General features: G+C 33.0%; 1 protein-coding gene across 1 annotated transcript in view; it reads right to left on the bottom strand.

The window, feature by feature from the left end:
• The window catches only part of LOC147078360 (tyrosine-protein phosphatase non-receptor type 13-like), a 555499-nt gene that overhangs the window by 303984 nt on the left and 228309 nt on the right, over positions 1–23206 (bottom strand). The gene's annotated exons all lie outside the window — the stretch shown is intronic.

Genomic DNA, 23206 nt, shown 5'->3' with positions numbered 1-23206 from the left:
CGTCATGGAAGGAGGCTGTGCACAAATAGAGGCGGAATATACATGGCGGGTGGAGATAGGGTAACTCAAATCATGTCGATAAAACACTATCCTGTAAGACACTAGCAAGTACCTATGACCGACGTCATATTTCCAACATGTTAAGTGGATAAAGTACCTACTTAATATAAACTAATTAAAATTGTAAATTTTGAAGGTTAGGAAGAAAGGCGTTAGAATTATAAAACATATGGTGTTTTGAGCTTTCAACACACATGGTGTGTATGCCTTTGTCAGAAATAAGGAGATAATACAGCAGGATATCCATTTTTGGGTCACATTAAAGGTGAAAATGAGACGTTTAATCTAGCTAAGCCATGTGCTACGGATGGTTCAAAAAAATCTTGATCTAGCCAGACTTTTTCTTGCTAACTTAATTCCAGCATCCTGAAAGGCTGCTTAACACTATCTGCAGATTTGGGAAAATGGAAAAAGATTTAACTGACATGGATGGATCACTCAGTATGATAACCGCAGCCTCTGAAATTGTCTCGAAATGTGTAAGGAAAGGGACGAGATAATTCAAGTCGGTCAGTAATAAATAATAATGGTAAATGCTTCTCTTTCAAAATCTCGGTAGAATCATTATTATATGTATATATGTATATTTTTACAATTTTACATTTTCACGACTTCGTATGGGCCGATGGTGCGATTGACCCAAATCTATCTCGCAATTGACGTATTAAACATGCCTAATGGCCATAATGGACACTATATGTAAAAAAAATATGACTTAAATAGTGATTGGATAAAAGTAAACTATCTATAAACTTTCTTACAGCAGCGCTCGAAATGGATAATCTTACGAACCGAAGCGCTCGATATATTTTTAGAAATTATATGTATCTAATTTTATGTAGGTGCCTACTTATATTGTATACAAATGAGTGGTTTAGATCTTTTTTAGATGCCTACCTAGCACAGATGATCAAATGGAATAACAGTCTTTAAACTTGTGGTATGCAAATGATTTAAGCGCCACGGGGCTTACAACACGTCACTTTAAATATTTATGTAGATAGTTAATTTGATAACTTTTTAATCATTCACCGAAACGCAATATTTTTTTTTCCGCGCATCATGAACCAGAGCTGCGTTCCGGTTCATTTCGAGCGCTGTGACAGCTGCAATAATTCGATGGCAGGACAGTTAGTGGTAAAGAATGCTATGCTCAGTATGTAACTCAGTTCGTGACGAACCTCGGGGCAGAGCACACGCATATTACACAGTCACGTATTCAAGTCAAAATTATTTAATTGAATCAACTCAAATAAATCTAATATCAAGAGTGCCCTCACATATTTCACTGATCAACCACCAACACCGATCCCACAATAGTTATGATGAGTTATTATTAGTATCGATGAATATTTATCGTCTAAATAATACTGACAATAAATGCCACCACGCCACTGCGCCGTCACTACATGGTGGTATATAATAAAATCACATAAAACTGATCCGGATTAGAGGGTAAAGGATAAAACGGATAACTAACCAGGGAAAAGGGATAATAATATGTTTAGTATTTTTAGAAGAACTCGCGTTCGTTCGTTTTATATGTATTTTCATTGCTAAATAAGACAGCATAAATTACATGGGCGTAGATTGTTATATTCGAAATGTATCTTCATAAAGATATATTTCCAATGGGAAAATAAGATTTTCCCGCGAGGGATTCATTTAATCTTATTGTTATTCATCGCACGTTTTTATAACTTGAAATATTTTCTTTTGGCGTGCCAATAATATTTAATTTCAACCTGTGAAATTTTACCCCATACAAACAGAATATTATTAAATTTTAAGTCATCCCACCGCCATCTATGAGTCGTGCTAATAATGTTTATTACATAGAATTACATTACTAATAATATAGTTGTCACTTTTGACGGAATTCAAAAATACTTTAGATAGCGAAGTTAGTATCTAGTACCTGCTTGGGTCCATAATATTAGTTGTAAGAGCCCTCGTGCGATAGCGAAATACATTATTCTAATCAAAAATATCAACCAGGTCAGGCATTCTTATAATTATTATAGAATTTTTTAAAATCTCATTTTTAACATAAGTACGTATTGTAAGTATGCTATGTCTGCTTTAAATTCAGCAAATATATACAAAGTGAAACTTATAATTTTTGGATTTTATACTTTGTAGTGTAAATAATAAACGTGTCGAGGTAAATATACATGGCTTTTTAAGTAGTAATTTAAAATTAATATTATAAACCTTGATTTCCATTAATGACGAAGTGCATAATAATTTCATACATACTTACGTATTTGTTAGGAAATATTGAGTGGATACTGGATAGTATTTTGGCCGGTAGCTTAATTGGTAAATGTGTGTTATTCCCATTAGTGAGTGCGCATAATGCATAAAGATACCAAAAGATGAAACCCGGGTAGCACAAAATGACTCAATTGATTTAAGTTTTATACTATTCCACATTGACACAAACAAAGATTCAAAACTAACGAAAAATGTTAACCACACAATAAGTCAACATCTTAAAAAGGTGGACATTTTCACAGCCTTATAATAATAAATTAGACAAATTCAAATAAATGACATGGACAAAAAGCAGCCCGATTTAATTTTTTTGGAATTTCGACCAGTTTTAATTTAATTATCTTCTACTACAGCATAATGATTTTCAGTTATACTCTCTCCATAAATGGCTATATAGCATGTTTCAAAGCATTTTTAAATGTTTCAAAATGTTTTTGAATTGAAATTCATTTCGACTTGGGTAGTTTTCATCCTTCATTATTCAACTTCGTAAATGTTAAATTTACATTTCCTTGTAGCAAAATTATACATTACGCATTATAATGTTGCTAATTTAGGTCATATTATAGAAATAAAACACTTTTTTAAAGTAAACAATAAAAAAATGCACTGCATCTAAAATAAAGTATTAATAATCTCTGGTAATATAGAACTAAGTTTATTATAGGAGGCTTCTATTTTTAAAAACCGATTAGTCCAGAATTTAATAGATTAATTATTTTATGTAACCGATATTTTTATGTGCCCAGCGTAACTGGTTGGTTTTAAAGTTAGTTTGTTCCTTATTATTATTATATTACAAGAAATGAAAATATAATTAATATTAAATTCTACAGGTTTTTAAAAAAAGGTTTGTCGATAGCTATTTCGGTTGTAACACCATTATCAAGACTATTCAGATAGGCCGCTTGCCCTTGCTTAAATACTACACGTGTATAGATAGAGACAGAATACATTCTCTTACTCGTTCCAGCAATATTATGAATTTGTACACTTATAATATTATAATATATAATTGTAATATTATTAATACTTTGAAAACCCTAAGTGGGTTTTTTAAATGGATATCAAAATTTATCAAAATTACAGTGTTCGAAATTGAAATTATTAATCAATTAAAATATTATTAGTGTAATTGTATTATTCGTGTGTTTAAATTATATTTAATAGTGGCGACGAATAAATTCATTCATTCGAATGAGTCAATATCCGAAGTGATTTGGTTGAACAGAGTTATTGCCCTCCCAATTGACACTACCAATGGAAGATTAGTTCTGCACCTTGGAAGAACAAACAACGAATGCCCTCTATTCCTAAGACAATTATCAGAGACACACAAGCCAATTCCACCAAAAATGGCAGTTTTCATGTACGCCGGGTATAAGTCGGAAAAATATGAAGCTAAATAAAAATCCTTTCTAAACTTTAAGCTACAGTATGCAAGCATACCTAAGACATAACTGAGTAAAAAGCTTCGAGCTTTACTAGATTACGACTTAGCAGATATTTCCGTATATTATAGTGTGAATGCTAAAGGGAAATCGGATCTCAATTACGTTTTAAGCGCTACGCATCAACGACAATGGGCGTTAGAGATGGAAAAATGAAATAAGCATTAAAGGCATATTTTTATTCGGTTTCTGAACATTAAAGCTCAAATGACGAGATATAAGCAATACTACCTGAAAAGCCCCGAATGGGTATGAGGTTTTATCCTAAAAGTCAACGCCAATACCGTCTACAAAATAATATATAGGCTATGCCACAAAATAAGGCTAGACAGGTGTGTAATGTATTCATATATAAAAACCTACGTGTTTTGTCGCAAGACCAGACATTCTATACAAAATAGCTTTAAAAGTGAGCGATGCTGTTGTGTGAGGCTTCTTTTTACGTTATAGATGATGTCAGTAGGCTAAATCAACTTCGCTTTACTCTGTGGACCCTTCTTCTGATTTTTAAATTTATTTTAAAGATTGTATGTAATAATATGTATACCTACCTACATAACACAGTACCTAGTTATTCTTATATATATTTTTTATATTGAATATCTTAAAAAAATTGATTTTATGAAATTACAGCGATTGACCAATGCTCTATAATACTTATATGTAGGTATTGTACAAGATAAATATCTACATGTAAGACACTTGTAGCTGCAGAATAATAAGCGATCAAATATCTATTATATCAAATTACTCTGCAGTAATATATTCCCAGCGAAACCATTTCCAGTAAACAACTTAACTAGACCAGCAAGTCGATTGGTGAAATTAGAGACGGTGTATTATTACATCATATCACAGCACATTATACCATTACGGTGTGTTAGCCGAATAATCATTTTCATTGTATTATATTTTCTTACGACTGTAATAACAAATAATATTTCTTTTCGCTACTCAATTTAAAACGCTGATTCTATAATTAGTCTAATATGATTATGTACCAGAATTTAATGTTAATGTGTTACTTTTTATTGTATAAATAACGAAGAATAATTTATCTAGATGTCACTCGAATCCAAGTACTTAGCTCGTAACTATCATGTATAATATACTATTGTACCGATACGCTGCTAATAAATCTCACCCTGCTACATCGTAGACTTTATTATCATCATCCTCAATCTACACATCGAACACCACACTAGTGACCCAACAGTGGTGACCCCGACGCTACACACTTCTCTTTTCTACTATTCCTAAGTTTTGGCAATCTATCCAGACAAACTTAAATATTTATTTACAATACAATCTTTCATATAACCAACAGTATCCTGGAACAAATTTGTGATGAACGCTGAACCGATGAATGGGTTCAAAAAGAAACCTAGCTACGCATAATATAGGAACCAGGAAACTAATTCGAAGTGTACTAAGTCCGGCTTAATAATGAACTTATAAAGTAATAATAATGTATGCAATGATCCGTGACTGTCCATATATAACAAATCTATGACTGAGATGGGCGGGATACTCGACTCGAAAACTAGATGCTCAATTTATTATCGAAACCATCTTCTGACGACCTTATAACCAAGAGTTGGCTGCAACGCAGTCAAATATAAATATTTAGTATTGTTATGAATATTGTTATAATAACAAAAATTGTACCTGGTCCCAACACTCTGAGAAAGCGGGCATTAGGTATGAAGTGAATAATAGTAGTCAGACCTCGCCTTTAATTTTAAAAAGTTAACATTGATAATTAATATTAAAAAATAATTGTAAACTGTGCGCTGTCTGTCTTAATCTGTAAAATATAAATCGTTCTACATCCATGTTTGATTTTGGGAACGAAGAAGTAATGGGAACTGAAATACCTGACGGGTAACGAGAAGCAGGCAACCGATCTCGAGTAAGGAAGAATACGGGATAAGTTTAAACACGTGTCAAGAATACGTCATACGTCGAATACTGACAACCGCTCTCGGTTTATGCATTGACGCTCATTTAATTTTTGTGTATTACACACACTATTGTACGTCTATAATGCGTGGTACATTTTCATAGGACACTCACACATTTAAAATGTACTATATTGGTTTATAGCCTATCGGAATTCTATTTATTACCTGTTCTGTGCATCCACTGCTAAGTCTAAATATACCATAGTAAGAGCGGTAGATGTTGTTTTTAGTAAACACGCGTACACTCCGTGACAATACATTATTGTGAGCTAGACTCAATAAAAAGGCAAATAAATAAACGAATTTGTTCTTAGAAAAATAAGCTCATAGTATAATATAGCATATAAAAATCCGAGTGAATGATAAATAAATACGCCATAAAATAACAAGGGCAAAAAATAGACAATGTTATAAAGAAAACAATCAAAACGATATCATCCGCCGGCAAATCCTTTCTCCCAATAATAAATTTACCCTTCATTCTCGATAGAAAAGGACAGACTTCGCATGCCTGTTTATTCGCACGTTTCGGAATTTGAAATCATCCCGCCACCTACGATCGTCAATATCAAAGGGTGTAGGGGGAGAGTCGTATCCATAGACGAACATGGTGTTTAAATGGACTGATGGGAGTGTAGAGTGAGTCTAAAACCATGGTGTACCAATATTATATTTTCTGTTTTAGAAAAAATATATTGCTACGTATAAAGATCTCAAACAACACTTTAGATTAAAATATACTATAAAATAACATAGGCGAAGAGTAAATTTATATGAAAATGAACGTGAAAAAAATGTTTGTTCTAATTCTACATAAACCACACAAGCACCCATCATTCAAAAAGATGTTTACAAATACATAAAGTGTACAACTCTACAAGTTATTACAAATCAGCAAACTGCACTTTTGACAAAAAAATGAGATTTTGATGGCATTTTGTTATAAAGCATGTTTCCTATGCTCACACAAAATTTTAAACTCCTAAACCTATAAATAAATGCGTTATCGTTCATCACGCAAAATAGCCAACTGTATATTGTGCCAAATTTCTAATATCGTAAATGAAACAACTTCGCTCTTTATATAATTTTTCTTTATATAAAAAAGGGAAGCTAAAACAGTGTATTAATTATAGTGTAGCTAATTTGTAAAAAAATAGTTTTTCCGGTACAGTTCGGTAATGAGGAATACAGCGGAAAACACAATTTGAAAATAGCCGATATACTGGATTATTTGTTAGGTTAACCTAACTTGACCAAACCTAACCTAACCTAACCCAACCTAACCCAAACTAACAAATAATCTAGTATATCGGGTATTTACAAAATGTGTTTTCCGCTGTATTTCTCATAACCGAACTGTGCCATAACGCACGTATTCCATTTTACCTCCTTAAACACTATTCACACTTAACACAAAGGCGTCTTTATCTACTTGTGTTTTGTGTGAACTGGCTGCTTTCTGCATAATTACGGCCATTGTCACCATAAATAAATCTAAAATCTAAAATAAATAGAAATGCATTGTAGCTAATTTAAGCAGTATGAGCTTGTTTTCAGTTGCAATTTCATATAGTTATGCTGCGTACAGTAGAGAAGGTTTTCTTTGATGTCTGACCAATCTCGAGCGAATGTAAATATGATGAAAAAATGTGTAATATTAACGTGGCCAAATTCGGCCGGTCAAAATTTTCCTCGAAGAAAAAAATATTCCGGTGCAAAAATAACACTCTGTGATAAAACCGACATTAACGTCCCGCAGTCATAATATACGCATTGTGCAAGCACTTTTCCATACGAGTTTTTTCCCGCGTAAATCGTCGTATTTCAATTTAAGTTCCACCTGCTACCGGTTCTGCTCGCCTGATACCACGTCGGCACAGGAGAAAAGTTAACAAGTTTAGACGCATCCGAATTCTCGGCGAGGAAATTTTATTCCCCCAGCACTTATATTTGACTGGCATTCATCTCGCGAGAGGCATATTGTCGACATCCACCCCGGCCACCCTCTGACGCCCTGGTAATTTGCTCCCGAGGAAAATAACACTTGACTGGCGAAATATCGCTGACTTACTTAGGGTGACTTAATAAAGATAGATTTCCATAAGAAAGTGCCTGGAAAACATTTCATTATTATTTAGCATTATTGTGAATTTTGCTTTTGGCGTGAATGAAAAATTCAATTACGTTTTCGTTTCATTATCGCGCTGTTACTGATTTTAAAAAAGTTCAAACTGTCAGTTATGCCAGCCTGGTATGTAGGTACCTACTACCAGAGGAAGAATATTTCAGAATCTATTTTTACTTTTATGAATGAATGAATGAATACTTATATATATTATATAACGGAAAACGTTATCGGCAATACGATTTGATATATTGAAATTCTGACTAATCTATAAAAAAAATATGACAGTTGTATAGATTCGAAATTGCTAGTAAATGCCTTTCATATAAATATACTATATAGTAGAAATGCCCAACAGGTCTATCGTTGAAGAAAATTTTGGTCGACTCGGCGCCGTATTAGGATTGGTAATATACAATATCCATTTTCAATGATCTGTAATCGAGGTTTCTAATAGATTAACATAAATTGGATGTTTTGAATTTTAAACATAGAAATGAGACAATAATTAAAATAAAATATGGATTTGCAAAAACATTCCTATTTTAATTTAAAAAATCATCATCATTAGCCTTGTTGAATTCACTGCTCGACAAAGGCGTCCTCAAGCTGTCTCTACTTTTACAGGTTCCATGATATTCGTTGCTACGTAATTCCACTGAACCGTAGGTACCATTTATTCAATCATATTAAATATCCAAAGCACCTTTAGGCGACACTTTGGTCATTTCATAACCCTCGAGTCTTCTTCTTATCATGGTATCCTCTAACGGAGCTCAACCATCATCAGAGCGATCTTGGCTGTATCAACTGCAACCCGAACTAGTTCGATAGAACTTTATTCATACCAATCACGGTGATTTTTATGCCACAAAACTCGGTGTCGTTCTTTGGTAAATTTACTATTGATAATTCATTGGATGACAAGTTGGGGATGCTGTACTATTGTTCTCACTAAATGTGCACAAGGTACCGCAGTTTTCTGATTTTGATACTACGTACAACTTCTCAGTTTATTCCCATTCGTAGTGTCAGCAATTGTCACTTGGTCAGTTCAAAGAATTTTGAGGACGAGTATGTACAACCACATAAAAGAATGCATTCATTCATCCAGCATCTATCCTCTCGTTATAAAAGACGTTATATAAAATAAAAACGTTATGGAGGACTTTGTCAAATTATAAAAAAAATGTATTATTTCACATCTATTCAGCCACTATGTATTTAAAACCGAATTCAAACGAACATATTTTGTAATAAATATTGTTGTTTAATATTGAATAATACATAGTGTTGAAAAACCATTTCAATGCGATGTTTGCTCATTTAAATGTTTAGGGTCGGTGAAAAAACACCGGCTTATTTCGCCTTATATACCTACAATACATAATATCTATGAATTCAAACATGTATTTCAACTTAGTCAAAACTAATAAAACACAGTTTAAAATAAGAATCAAGGCGATGGTAGATTAACGTTTATGAAGTATTTTTTTTTACAATATGTTATTTATACTAACACTAATCTTCGTACAGTTAGGTATACAATCCACGCTAAATTTTATGTAGTAGAAAGTTATTTTATTCCCAATAAAAATGTGATAGTTATTACTTCATTCAAGGTGAAGATGAAAAACATGGGTAGGTACCTATTTATCTAGATAACCTGTCCAAGTCAAATATTCAATAGATATAGATAGAAAAGGTAAGCTGTGTGAAATGAAGGTTTCCTTTTGATACCTTGACGTAAAAATACTATCACAAATTTCATCGAGAAATATCCGAATCAATAAGAAAAAAATAAAATATAAGCATATGAACATCAATGTGAAATGGAAAATTCGTAGGATTTCGGTGAAAAGAAAAATATTATTTTGATTTCTCTACTGAATTCTAAAGACATTTGGTTATCCTTAAAGCTATAATATCCACTTATCGTTCCAACGATTTGTAATAGAGATTTGGTTTATGTATTTTCGTTGATCAAGTTATTGGTATTATTTGACAAACATAAAAAAAAACACGGCTTCTGATTGCCTAATAACTAGTCATACATTAAATACTCACTTTAATATGTGAATACATATGTATTATAATTATAAATAACCATTATATACTTGTTTTAAGAACCTACATAGCCTTAATCTATTAAACTATTTCAGAGGCTTGTATGTTATCTGTTATCACGGTAAAACTATCTACTATTTTAACCCACATCAGAACGAATTGATGAAGGATAAAACTTGTCTGTTTCTATGGCGTGGAATTTCGTTTTGGAGGACCCGTGGTACTCACGAATCAGTGTAAACAATTGAGGAATCCTATGTTTGCTTTTATATTCTCATGTGACATGTTCAAAAAACAAGACAGCGCGGATGATACAAACAGACACTAAATATCATAATAATTATGACTGTTAGGGTATGCGCGTTCGATGATCACTTGTGGATGTGAGATATCGTAATAACTTGTAGGTGAGCACCGGAAGTTATAGCTGCAAGCCAGGTGATCATCGCCAGACTCGAAGTACGAATTTTCTGGGTACAGTGAATATACCTGGTAAATTCTGGAGGTCCGGAGTTGAAACGACGAGAAGCTGTAATTAGTCGATGGGGTAAATGCGGAAGTCAGTGAAATCTGTTAGATTTTGTTAAACCTGCCCTCTCTCGTAGCCTTAAAACATTATTAATAAACTATTATGGATAATTTTTTTAAAATGAAGCCTGCTATATAATCTGTTTGCGTGCCAGATTGCGTTGAATCTAACTATCTAATGTCAGTCTGACATATTTCTGTGGCAAGGAAATAAAATTTTGAGCCCCTTGTCAGCTTCTTATAATATATATTTTTTATAATAACCTATTTCAAAAATTATAGGTGTATGTTTTCATTGTGTTATAATGTTATTAATAATACACCTAACTTTAAATTGAAGTCCCTTCATTATAGTAAAAGGTTAACCAGTGATGGAAGGTATTATTATAATTGTATTAAGTACCTATATATAGATATTGAGTGTTACCGTAGTCGTTAATATTATAATAATGTTATTGCTTACAATTCGCTATCACATATTACTCTCAAATTATGAAATAGAAATCCTATACTAATGATTTAACTAGTTATATAAAGTTATATAAATTCGAAGTACTTATCTACTTAGATAAATATATTATAATATCGGAAATATTGTCAGTCAATGTAATAAAATTCTTCATACATGAGTGGTAATTGTCAAGAGTTTACGACACGCGAAATCCCAATCACGTTTTGCGAGAAGGAAATACAACTAAAGATTTTAAGCCTCTCAGGCGGATGTGGTGGAATTTCAAGTCTTCGTTCTGTGTATGGTGGTGGCTGATATCGAATCACACCACGTAGCACTCTTAAGGAGTCACGAGACTCAGGTGTTGTTTCACAAACTTTCGATTTAATAAATAGTTTGATTTAAATAATATAATCTAAAACTGATGTATTCATAAATAACTGACCTTTTGATTATGTTAAGGCGATACTTGAGTGAAACGGCAAATAATTTTCAACTATAGGCGCGACGAAGTTTTGGACTCGCTGGCAGTCTGAGAGCAAACGTCGACGTGTCAATACGTCATTTTGTTTCGTGGTGGCGACGGGGGTATTAATTCTTAAATCGTGTAAAAATTACTAAGAACGTTACCCGTTTACTTTAAAAAGAAAACATGTACATGAATATATTATTATTGTTACTAATATAATAATAAACAGAACATTAAATGGACACATGTTGGATTTATATGACAGATTATATTTCGGTCGCCATGCGTCATTTGCACTCGCGACCCGCAATCCGCGCATCGCCTAGCCACGATCTTTTTAGACCATGCCTTAACTTGCGTTATGGTCAAATTCCGTGTCTCTACTCAATATAGAAAAAAAATGTCACTCATGTCACGTTAGTTTATATATAATATATAACTCTCACATATGATTAAAATCTAACAAAAAATACGTCATTATTCTATGAACAATTTCACACAATATGTAATTTTTCAAATTCAAATATACTTATTTACATATTATAATGAACACCACAAAAAACAAATTTAAAACATTCACGATTAAGTGCAAAAAAATACAGGGGAATATGAGTAAAAATAATAAATAAATTAGTACATGGAAGCGCACCGCGTCAATTAAAACCCCTATCTTAAAAACTTATAAAACAACATTCACTTAACCTCAAAGTAAGTAAGTGGAATATATCAATATCTAAAGTGGTTTGATTGAACACAGTTATTGCTCTCCACATTGACATTACCAATGGCACGTTAGTTCTGCACCTAGGTAGACCAAATAACGGCTTCTCTATAATGGATGCTAATTCAAACGGAAGCATGGATTGCTAAGATTAGTTTTAATGCCCTCAATAAAAAATTCTGTGTACGAAATCAGAAAACGGGAGATGTATAAAATCATTAGGTACATTTCAGGAAAGCTAAAAAAAGATTGAGTTTTGGACATATTCTTTGTATTGGAACTCCCTATGCTTCAGTGTGAAATATACTAATTCATCTACGTTCATTCGACTCGTCATTTTTATCATCTTGGCATATTCAAATAATTTTACATTTTTAATATTACTCTACCTTTTCCTTTTGCCAACACAATCTATATATATAAAACAAAGTCGGGTTAGTTACACCATTTATAACTCAAGAACGGCTGGACAGATTTTTATAATCTTTGTTTTGTTGGATTTGTCTCCGCCCGGAATAGCAGAATTACTATTAAAATATCGGATAAATCACGGAAAAAATAAATTATGAAGAAAATTCATTTTCTCATACATTTTGTATCGAATGGCTTTTGACTGATATCGATGAATTATTTAAACGATGGACCTCGCGCATACGAAAACAAAAGAAAATCACAAAAAATTTAAATCCATATACAACGCCATCTCTGATACATGACAGAAACAATAAACAAGAAACAAACAAACAAAAGAAAGTATGAACATGGCGTTTTTGACGGTTTATTCAGTTCAGCCTCGGATAATACCGAAAGACTTTATTGTAGACAAATAGCGATTTTGATCGTGATTTTTAAACGATAAGTTGCCTTCTAAAATGTTCACTTTGTGAGGTTATAAAATATGTGAATGTGCGCGTATCGATAATTGCTTCATTATGTAATTTTGAATTGTGTGATTAATTTTCCAGTGTTATTTACAATGCCAGAAGATCTAATCTATCTATCTATATAAAACAAAGTCGGGTTAATTAAACCATTTATTTTATAACTAAAAAACGGCTGGACCGATTTTTATGATCTTTAATTTGTTGGATTTGTCTCTGCCCTGAATATCGGAAAAAGAAATTATGAAGAACATTCATTTTCACATTTCGTATGGAACGGCTTTTTTTATGTTGTCTATTGATGATATAGAACTGATTGACTGATTTCGATGATTTTTTTTTGTTCGTCTCGGCCTCGAGAAGCTTCCTCGCGCATTGGAAAAGTAATAAAATCACAAAAAAATCCGTATACACCGTCATCTATGATACTTGAGTATTGTAATTCAGTAAAGTACATCAAATACATCTGCAAATATGTCACCAAAGGCAGTGATATTGTGGTTTTTGGCGTTCAAACTCCCAATACCAACGATGAAATCACGCACTATCAAGTTTGTCGATATGTGAGCTGCAATGAAGCAATTTGGCGTATTTTCTCATTCCCCATTCATGAACGTCATCCCACTGCTGTACATTTGGCGGTGCATCTGGAGAATGGTCAACGAGTTTATTTTAATGCATCGAATGTTGCTCAACGTGCTGTAACACCTCCAGCGACAACATTGACCAGTTTCTTTTCAATTTGTCAAAGCGATCCGTTTGCACGAACGTTGCTCTACTCTGAGATGCCACGTTATAATACTTGGAACGCTTCATCGAAGAAATTTCAACGTCAAAAGCAAGGCGATGCGGTTCCTGATCATCCGGATGTGCATTCTAATGATGCTATTGGTCGCATTTACACAGTTCATCCGAAGAATGACGAATGCTTCTACTTGTGGTTGTTGATGGTAAATGTTCGTGGGCCGACATAATTTGAAGCACTTCGAACTGTCAATGGTGTAGTGTGTCCAACATTTCGTGCTGCATGTCAACAGCTCAATTTGCTTGAAAACAATATTCATTGGGACATGAAAATCGCTGGAGCAATTGTTTCTGCATCTCCAAGTCAGATGCGCACATTATTTTACATTGAATTCGTGTCAGTTCAGAGAATCCCGATCTCGAAGTGAATGAGGAGATACATAACCAGGCTTTGCTTTTGATCGAAGACATGTGTTATCTCATGTGCGGCAGTTTGTTAGTCAAGTTAGGAATGCCAACGCCACATCGTGGAATGAATGACGCTTTTAATCGAGAATTGGAACGTGAACGTGAATATGATCGACATGCATTGAACCTATCGGTTCGATCGAATGTACCAATGTTGAACCCCCAACAGAAGGAAGTGTACGATACGTTAATGAAGGCAATTGCTGATGGAAATGGTGGTTTATTTTTCCTCGATGCGCCTGGTGGAACTGGGAAGACATTTCTCATGTCATTGATTTTGGCCACTGTTCGTGCGAGATCCTAAATTTCTGTAGCAGTTGCTTCTTCTGAGATAGCGGCCACGTTGTTAGAAGGATGCCGAACGGCTCATTCAGCGTTGAAATTGCCGTTAAACCTTCAAACGACTGAAACACCGACAAGCAGTATTGCGAAACACTCAGCAATGGCCAAAGTTTTGGTAGCAAGTAAAATCATCACCTGGGATGAATGCACAATGGCGCACAAATGCGCATTGGCAGCACTCAATCGAACTATGAAAGATCTGCGCTATTACTTAAGATGTTTTGGTGGCGCAATGATTCTACTATCTGGCAATTTCCGCCAAACACTACCAGTCATTCCAAGATCGACCGCTGCCGATGAAATGAACGCTTGCCTCAAATCATAGACTCTGTGGCGCTATGTGAAGAAACTTCAGCTGACGACAAACATGCGAGTTGCATTGCTAAACGATCCAGCTGCCGAAGATTTCTCTAAGCAATTGCTGACTATCGGTAACTAACGGATTGATTTCGTTTCCGCTGAATTTTTGAAATTTCGTCTCAGCGAAGGACGACCTCATCGACAAAGTGTTCCCGAACGTCATTTCTAACCACAAAAATCACAATTGGTTGAGTGAACGAGCAATTTTTGCGGCAAAGAACAAAGATGTGGATCACTTAAACTTCACAATTCAAAATCAAATCGTTGGTCCAATGCATTCCTTCAAATCTATTGACTGTGTAATAAACGAAGACGAAGCAACCAACTATCCAACTGACTTTTTGAACTTATTGGATCTGCCTGGCTTGCCACCGCACAATTTACAACTGAAGATTGACTTGGTAGTTATCATGCTTCGAAATCTGAACCAACCAAAACTATGTTATCTATTTCATTTTGATTTGATTTTTGCACATTTATTGAACTTAATTCATTTTGAGTATTTTAATTCAGCTAATAAGTTAACACAAGATTAGTGATTCTGAGGCGGTACGAAGTTCGCCGGGTCAGCTAGTTATTGATATATGTAAAACGTAAGTAACACATATAAATAACTGTAAAACATAATGATCGGACGAAACCTATTATGATCGTTATTAAATTGTGTTGAAATGATAATATACGAGTGTTTGTTATATTTTAATTAACATTCACATTAAATATATCACGTTGTTAGTTTGTAGAGTTTGACAGAGGTATATTAAACGTTTCAATATAAAAACTATTATAAAGATAATAAGTCCGTAGTATTGAAGAATTTGATAATTCTAATGGTTTCAAGCTCTGTACTATTCCATTTAAGTCGTTTCTTGCGGCCCGGGTTTCGCCTTTCGGCATCTTCAGGCGTCGTGTATACTCACCAAAGGTAAACACATACTGACAACGAACACTCTTAACTCTAGCTTATATAATAAATCAATACAATAAAGTAGGTAAAAACTCCATTACCTACCTATCAAGTCAAAGGTCACAAAAAATACAATATACAAATTATGAATAGTTGAAGTGTCAGTAAAAAACGTAATTAGTAAAAACCCTATCTTATTAATAACAATACACTCGATAGCATATTATAATAAATCGTCAATTCTAAGAAAAATAATTAATGGAGTTAACTAGTGAGATATTAGTCTTTAATAATACTTTTACGTGGTACTTACTTTTTTATAACATTATTCAAAAAAAAAACTATGCATATAAACTCGCCTTACATAATATATATATAAACTCACCTAATATAATATAGATGTATCTACACACCTATACATGCCTAAATCCTCATCCATATATTCTCATACATACATATATAATATAGGATATAACAAAGGGCTACTAGGAAAGCTAAGTTGATCATTCAAGATAGGTAAGCTCTGTAACTGTGCTCTATTTATTTCTAATATTTCTTTTGTCAGTGTTTTCGTTGTCAGTGTGTGTTTACCTTTGGTGAGTGTACACGACGCCTGACGATGCCGAATGGCGAAACCCGGGTCGCAAAAAACGACTTAAATGGAACAGTACAGAGCTTGAATCCATTAGAATTTAAATTCAAATTCCATCAAGTACCTTCAGTCGATAGTATTAATTTTATAATTGTCAACCAATAATATAGCGAATATGTTTGCTTATTGTATTGAGGAACACTGTTGTAAGCTTTTTAAATCTCCGGTGTATTCCGCAAATAGGCGGAAAACTCTGAGAAATAGAAAGAGAAAATCAGGTAGGGCTGCCGGAAAACAACGTCGCCCTGAGAAGGGTATATAAATATCAACTAGCACTAGAATCCTTCCTATCATTTCAAATAGGTACGTAAACTCAGATAAAATAATAGCTGTATACACTATACAGTATACTTTTGTAGAAAACACATGGAATAAAAGCAGGCCGGAAACCCCATTAATCAAGGTCTGGTATATTGACATTACAGTGTACGTTTCAGAGTAAAGTTAAACAATTACTATGGTTTATAAATTAAAGTAAAAGTTTTCATGCTTTGACTGTAACAAAAATGATCACATAATACCAACAATTTTTTTGTCATACCTACCTTATGACTGAAGTCCAATGAAGAAGACATACATATTAGGGATTGCAATATCGAATGAAAATACCAATACCGGTATTTCGGTATTTCCAATTGAATACCGGTTTTTTTGAACAATTGAAAAAACAGAAACCAATAAATATAGATATAAAAATCTCTTTAAAATAATAATATTTTATGGCAAAAAATTAAGTAAATATATATAACTTTTAAAATATATAAAGGTAAGCTAAGGTAGAGATGCTGATGTTTATAAATACCTATATAGGTAGTATGTAGTTGAACTATTGACACTTTCTTCTTCAAATTATCTTTCAATAAATTTATTTTATAAAGTGTTTTTGGATGTGTATGTGCTCAACTGGCAATTCTACCAATTGTTTTATAGCACTTTTTACACTTGGCTACTTTACTTTTATCCCGTAAGAAGTAAAACCAAACACAATATTGCTCACATTTTTGTTCAACAGAATTATATTTCTTTATTATTCTATAAGCTACTATTGAATAGATAAACATCAAACAATTAAGCATAGTCAAGTGCATTATAGTATAATCATTATTTCTATTATATCATAATATAAATATTCGCCACAAAGGCCGAGGTTAGTAATGATTATACAAATAAACAATATGTATTTAAGCGCAATTTCAGACACATTTCAAAAAAAGACCTAACAAATTCTAAAATCCGCGGGCGACTGGCGAAAATATTTGAATATTCATATTTAAAATTAGGGAAGTTGGTACCTACCTATAATGTAAATGTATTTAGCAAATCTGCACGTATCCTTAATGGTCGCCAAGGTTGAAGGCCAACAGAAATAAAGCAGACACGCATAACCCGACAAAAAAAAATACAGTCCTGTTAAACCTTTTATATTAATTAATACATTTTATATCCACTTTAAATAACGAATGTATCGGTATTGCCTAATTTTTAAAACCGGTATTTCGGTATTGGAAAATACTGGGTAGGTACCGGTTTTGAAATACCGATATTCCAATCCCTAATACATACGTATAGGCATAACTTTACTACAGGCAGAGGTACTTTATAATTTTAAATTTCGTGTTCCATCTGAATATGTATGTAAATAATAAACAAATGACAATACGACAAACTCTGGCTTACGTCAAAATATTTTCACCAGTGTTTTTATTTTCTTTGTCAACTGCTTCCATAAAAGTAAACATATAAATACTATGAAAACGAACTAAATCAAAAATGTTTCACCTGACGTAAAAAGCAATATAAAAGGTATTACAAATTCCTTCACTACTTTAAAAACGCGAAAATGTCCGGCGAATCGCAGCCCTTCTCAAAAAAAAAATCACGGAGATAAAATATTCAGTACAAAAGAGGTAATGCTTCATATCCCAAAGATCAACACACCACACATTGGTAAATGTATTGTCATTTGGACACACTCATATGCGAGTTTATTGTATGAGAAAAAAAAACATTTTTCCAGAGGAAATTCAACAGTACGCCTGACTTTTTGCGTTCATATCGATTCGAATGTAGGTTTTCCGTGAAATGTGTGGATATTATATTGACTTGATATTCGGCATACAATGTAATGTAATATTGTATTATCTCATATATTAGACTTACTATATTATATTTAGGTATACGAAAACTAATTCACGTGCGTATTTCAACGAAATCTCCATACATTTGTAAAAAAAAAATGGTGTATCTGAATTATAGATTTTTGTCTTTTATATATTATTTTAATTTCAAAATATTGTATAGATTAATTTAGTCAGCATTTACTTTCCTTTTTTAGAATTCCATTTTACAAATGATAATATAAATTAAATTCTACGTGATGTTATAAGTCGATAGCTTTTACGGTTGTAACAACATTATTAAGACTACAAAAATATACAACTTATCCATGCCATATATACCGTTTGAATTAATTAAAATGTAGACAATGTATATGTATACTTATTCCACGTGATGTAATAATCATTCGGATCTGTTTCATCAATTTAGAAAGCGCTTCGGAGAGTATTGTAAAAACTACTAGTTAATTTCGTCGCATTAGATAGGATGCACGTAGCTTAGTTGGTACAGCACATGGGCGCTGGATCAAATCTCGCAAGGCTTCGTATTTTTCAAAAAAAAAAATGCGCTTGGTTATATATTTTTCTAAGGTGTTTTAATGTTACATTCTTAAATCTTGTGAATTATTCGTTGAATGAAATATACATATTTTTGGGGTGATAATTGAGAGTTTGTCTTGGAGAATGGTGATGATGAGAGAGGTTTCGTGTTTATTTACGATTTAACAAATGCAGTTTTCATAGGTACAATAAAATCAATAATATATGATATAAAAACTAGTGAAATATGTAGCTTCGGGCTCGGCAATACTGAGTGACTGTTACACGATCAAGATACAAGCATAGTGAGATATTCATTCAATAGTGATAGCATATTCATTGAAAACCTCAAGATTGAATAATGCTGACACTGCGTGTCCCATGCCTTCGGTGAGGAATACATTTTAACATAATAAATATTACTGAAGTAAAAGTTCTTATTCGCAATTTGTAATTAGATTCATGTGAAATTTGTATGCTAAAAATATATGTAGGTACCACACAATCTTATTTTCGCCGTCAACATTTCTCACTAAATAAGCACTAACCGATACCGCTGACGGCATGTGAAAAATTTATATAAAAATAATTAAATAATACTTTCGCGATCGATTCCTATGTAACGGATTTTGCTGATAATACTTGTTATCACAGGACTCGTTGATCGCCACTTATTTACGATTTTCATTGCAAAAAAGTCCCATAATTAATTCAGAAGGAAAATTTTCAGTTTTAGCTCAAAAAAACTAACAGTTAAATTACATTGTTGTGTGTGATAGTTATTGGTGATTGATAATCACCAACTATAATCGAATCAATTTATCCATAATTATTTAACTTAGTATTTCTATAATGTTTCACCTTTCATTCACTGAATTAATTCAATCGACTATCACTGCCTTGAGTATATCGTGAAAGAGTACATTAAGTGGTTTCGCGATACTTTATTAGGGGAAAGATTACACCGCCGTGGCCCTGTGCCAATATTAAATTATTCTCGACAAGTCAAAGGATGGCTGCGGCCACACATTGCTCTTCCAGAGAGAACCTAACTACTCCTCATAGAATTTACGACGACTTTCCAACATGGGCGGCTGCAGACCGGTGGGTATGAAGCTTAATATAGTATATTCTATTTGCAGGATTGCAAATTCAATAGGCGTCTTACCTACGCCCACATACATATAATTCATAGCTTTAAGGTATAAATACAAATCGATGGTATTTAATGGTATTTTGTAAAATTATAATATACTTTTAGTAACGCTTAGGACGCCAGATATAATCTGCAAACGATTTTTTTTAATTTTATATAAAAATAATTGCAAGATAAAGAGAACTTTTTATATACAGCGTTTTTAAATTTTCTGTTGAATTATTATGCTTAATATGCTCAAACTTGTACTTGATAAATATGTAAATAATAATGTAAATAAAAAACAAACAAATATAGAATACTGAAATGTCATTTTGATTTCCATAGTAACGCACGTATATATTAATAATTTAGTTGCTAGTACCACCCTCTTAGCAACCAATAATAGTCTTTTACTTTTTACGGATTTTTCTGAAATAACTTTCCATACAAAACAGAATTAACTGAAAATGAATTCAATTCTGCTTAAAGATGGCTAAAAGTATTAAAAGAATGCATTTGCATCGCGTTCTGATATATTCTAAAAGTTTCAAATGTATAGCTAGTCGGGAAGTTAGTTAAAAATCGATTGCAAGATTTGTACTGGACAAACAACCACCGGACAAACAATACGAGCTAATAAAAACGTTGTAATATATTTGATGTCTATAACGTATATATATATATATTTGTAGAATGATGATGTGTGTGGAGATAAAGTCGGAGTTACTCGGATGACTCGAGGAGAGAGTTTATTTATTGATACAGTAATAATAAATGCAGTGATCCAGGTGACGTTATGATCGTTACTATCACGGGACCGAAAGTAGTGAAGACATTGATGTTATTGAGAGATTAATAGGACCACGTGACCGGATTCGAGATGAGTGTCGAGTTATGGATCGTCCTCGCTATTTATACACATGGAATCAATACATTACAAATGTCATTGTCGCAATTAAATAAATCATAATAGACACTGTTGATCTAGGTTATGATTGAGGATACTGCTGAGAATCGCTTCCACCAACACATGAAAGCATGAATATCATGTATCGGACTTATAATTCTGAGTGGTATGATTACTACATATTCTTTTTAATACTACATCAGGCCATGAGATCCAATGACAGTAGTGTAATGAAGCAGTAGTGCAGAAGCAAAACGATCTCATAAATATCCAAACTTTGAGAGAATCGTATAAAAATACTATGACCTCACCGGGAATGTGTCGTATAGACTGGACCACGAAGACCGGACTACCCAGTCACCCAAATACATAATCAAAGTTGTTAAAACACTTATGACAACCATTTTTTTTTAAATTTTGTCCATCAGATTTTGTGAGTTAAATCTAGTTATCAATTACCTTGGCTGATAATTTAATAAACTATTTAAAAAATATCTCACAAAGATCGATGTGTTACGTTGTAAACAATCAATGTAAAACTCGACTTCTTTTTATAACTTACAGATCCGATAACTGGAAAACTTGGTGAGATTGGGAGGAAAACGTAGAAAATTGACTGAATGACTAAATTAGGATTCCACAGAACGTGTTGCATGTAAAACCTGAAATCCGTCGTCTTCTCGGCAGCCCTACCAAAAGATGGAGTGATAACTGCGTGTCAATAATGCCAAAATCTGAAGAATCCGAATAAAAACATGGACAGTTAATTATACGAAGAATAATAAGTATTATAACTCCGTAACTATAGTATTTTATATGTCTTTGAATATTCATGCCAGTCATGCCTGTAATAGCACCGCCGAATATATTCAGGCCGTGAAACTGGTGCGAATTTCAATGGTAGTGCTAATTATTGTTTATTCTCGAATGCAATGCAGTAACCTTCGTTCAAATTATTACTATTTATTAAAAAAGGCAACAATCATAATTTTCTATAAATAGTATTACCAATTACTAGCACTATTATCGAAATTTACAATTTCGTGTCACGGCTTGACTATTATAGTAGGTTTTTCTATTACCAAAATCATACTGAAATAAACGACAAATCTTTTATTCAATATTGTCGTCCCTATCTTGTACTATTATCATTTTTCAATTTATTCAATTCAATGTCAATTTTTTTTTTTTTTTAACATATTGTGGACATTACAAATTATAAGTTTAAGACGTTCACAACATTACATTTAGAAACAAAGATATATAAAACAGTATTACATAAAAAAGAGATATATAAGTAGATAAATTAGATAGGTACAAGGAAGCACACCGGATGAGTTAAGTAGACCCTATTTTAAGAATTTATAAAACAACGTCCACCTCATTCTCACGTAGGTGGAATATATCAACACCCGAAGCAATTTCGTTGAACATAGTTATCGCCCTCCCAATTGGCATTACCAGTGGCAGGTTGGTTCTGCGCCTTGGGAGAATAAACAACTGATGGTCTCTATTTCTAAGATAGTTATCAGGGACACACAGGTCAACACTGTCCAGAATGGCAGAGTTCTCATTTATACCTCGTATAAGTCGAAAAAAATACGTAGATAAATAAAGATTTCTTCTAAATTGCAGACTTCAGTATGTAAGCATGCCTAAGAGAAAGTCAGTTGGATAAAGCCAAGGATAGTATCCATACAACCTCAAGTAAAGGAGTCTCAAGAATTTTTTCTGTACCCTCTCCACCATAAGGCTATACTTCAACTAATGCGGTGCCCAAACAATAGACCCACTCTCAAGTCTGCTGAAGGTTTGTATAGTATAAGAAATAATTTAGTCACTCATTATCGTAATGGTGTCAGTTAATTCTAATGAGAAATATGACAAAATGACTGTACTTAAGAGCGTACTTCAGTGAAACTTCTCGTGTAAAGATGACTAAAAAACTTTACGTATGTACTTAAAAAGAAAGATGTCAATGAATATACTATTATTATTAGTTATATAACAATAAACATAACATTAAATGGACGC

This window comes from Rhyacophila brunnea, unplaced genomic scaffold, assembly GCF_057557595.1.
Source record: "Rhyacophila brunnea isolate RB1 unplaced genomic scaffold, BYU_Rbru_1.0 scaffold_11, whole genome shotgun sequence".
NCBI lineage: Eukaryota > Metazoa > Arthropoda > Insecta > Trichoptera > Rhyacophilidae > Rhyacophila > Rhyacophila brunnea.
The sequence above is the reverse complement of the archived record's forward strand: the minus strand, read 5'-3'. Positions and strand labels throughout refer to the sequence as shown.